The 2,207-nt window shown below is 37.6% G+C and overlaps 1 protein-coding gene across 1 annotated transcript in view; it reads left to right on the top strand.

Moving 5' to 3' along the window:
* Window positions 1-2,207, top strand: part of LOC118742685 (G protein alpha o subunit) — a gene marked incomplete in the record, with an annotated part of 381,368 nt that overhangs the window by 291,680 nt on the left and 87,481 nt on the right.

Consider the following 2,207-nt stretch of genomic DNA (forward strand, 5'->3'; position numbering starts at 1 on the left):
TTTTTTTCCTTAACAAAAATATGGACATATTTTAGCAATTATGATCTCATTTTCGATAACTCTTGAATCAAAGCTATCGATAGTGTCGATATTTTCGATAGTATCGATACTATCCATAGTTGTGACTATCGAAACTATCCTATGGCCACGACCATCGATAGTTCTCCAGCTCTAGCTTCAAGCGCCAAACAACTGTCAAAACTCCTCATGCCCGTACAATTTCTATGGAGCATCCCACGGTGCAGCGAACAAAGGTGGCGCCGTCAGTGGTACCGCTTCTTTGGTTTTGCCGATTTTGACAGTTGTGGTAACTTGTAAATAAACCTTTGTTTACAAATCAGCGAAAGAGAAATATGAATTATAAGTGAAAAATCAGTTTAAATTGTGTTAATTTGCAATTTGTGAGTGATTTTTGAGTTGAAGACTGCGTAAAAACTAATACAATGAAGTGATGTGTGTTAAATTGCGACAGCCGTCAAGATGCAAGAAGCGTAGATGCAAGTGTAGCGCTGGGACGAATCGCTGCATTTTGTGTACATAGGGCACGGCAAAGCCGTTCCCGAAATATTTCTCTGTTATTTTATTAACAGCAATTCCTCACAATGATTTTGTTTCTGCTCCACGCAACCTCCATTAGCAAGTTAACTAATCAATCCCGCAGAGATGCTGCTGCAGCTTTCTGCAGCAGCCTTAATTGCAAAGCAATGGAGTGTACTAAAACGTTTGCTGAAGCAGCCTCAATTGCAAAGCAATGGAGTGCACTAAAATGTTCACTGTTCTCTAATAGATTAGGTGAAAAATGCAATATTTTCGCATTTAGCAAAATTAAAACACGTTTTTCGCTGTAAAGTGAACTGCTTTGGCAGTTTCAACTCGTTCTTCTTTTCGCTCTATTCGTTGTTTACTTGTGGTACACAAATGTCAACGCCCAGGACGGCGCAATCTTGTATTCTATCATTCTTAGGAGCATCCCACAATAACGCGGCGCTAGCGGCGGGCAAACGGAATTTTCCTTTTTGACAGGGCGTTACGTGTTGAAGTTGGATGCAGAAGATGGAAAGAAAGAGAAAGGACAAAAAAGTGAAGGGGAAACGAGAATAAAAATGAGAGGAAATGAGAAAACGGCAAAAATTACGCAGCGTTGATTTGGGGATAACGCGCTGACATTCGTTGGCAATGGAAAACGTAACGCTTTGCGCTCCAATTTAGGGACGCCAGTTAAGAGCTGGTTATAATAGGCCTAACGGCACGGAATCGTGGCGCAACGAAACAGGAAAAATTGTAAGCCAATTATTATGGTACGTGTCGTTACGACAATGACATTTTCCGCAGATGTTAATCTTGGAGTTTGTTTACGAAAACTTATTCGCATAATACTAAGTTTATATTTATAAAAATGTGTGTTGAAGAATATCGTCACCTGAAATGCTAAATGACATAACAACGTCGTCACTGAAATGCAAAAAGTCGTAACTTATAAAAAATTCAAAAATTACTTTTTCGCTCGAATTAAAACTGCCCAACATCGTTTTATGAAAGAAAAGTCACGACTTTTTCCAGGTGACGATATGTTTCAATGTCTTCCATGTTTGTATATATTTGCGCTTACCGTAAGAAGTCGGAAATATCTGAAATCAACAGATGCCTACGATTCGCGACGCTTTGTTACGATTCGCTCCATGGTGTAATGAACTGTATTCTATCGTTCTTGAATTGCATACACACAAATCGCGGTGTGTAATTGAAACGAGCAACACCTAAAGGGAATGTGAAAAATCTCGTCGACAAAACTCCGTGTATAAACACAGTCTAAAGGAATTTGACGATTCAGACTGGATGGCTTATCTATAAACGTTCATCACTAATTTAAATAAAACGATTCGGAGTGGATGCGTTGATTCGGCTGTGGCATTTTATTATAAAATTAAAGGAAGTTTGGTGAGTTTTTAACCCTCTAACTTATTTTTATTTAACGCTATTATATTTAAAATATTGTGTTTGGGTAAAAGATCTGTATCGAGTGAATGTGCAGAACATAAGTTGTAGGATATAAAAATGACTTGTGTTCAGAACTCTTGTCTAAAACACTTCACAAACCCGTTTAGAAAAAGAAATCTGCAGTAAGAATTTTTCTTTTTCGTTTAATATACCATTCGTTATTCATGATTTTATTATTGGATCATGATTTTATTATTGGATCATGATTT

Source organism: Rhagoletis pomonella, unplaced genomic scaffold (genome assembly GCF_013731165.1).
Source record: "Rhagoletis pomonella isolate Grant_MI unplaced genomic scaffold, Rhpom_1.0 Rhpom_scaffold_00007, whole genome shotgun sequence".
Taxonomy (NCBI): Eukaryota; Metazoa; Arthropoda; class Insecta; order Diptera; family Tephritidae; genus Rhagoletis; species Rhagoletis pomonella.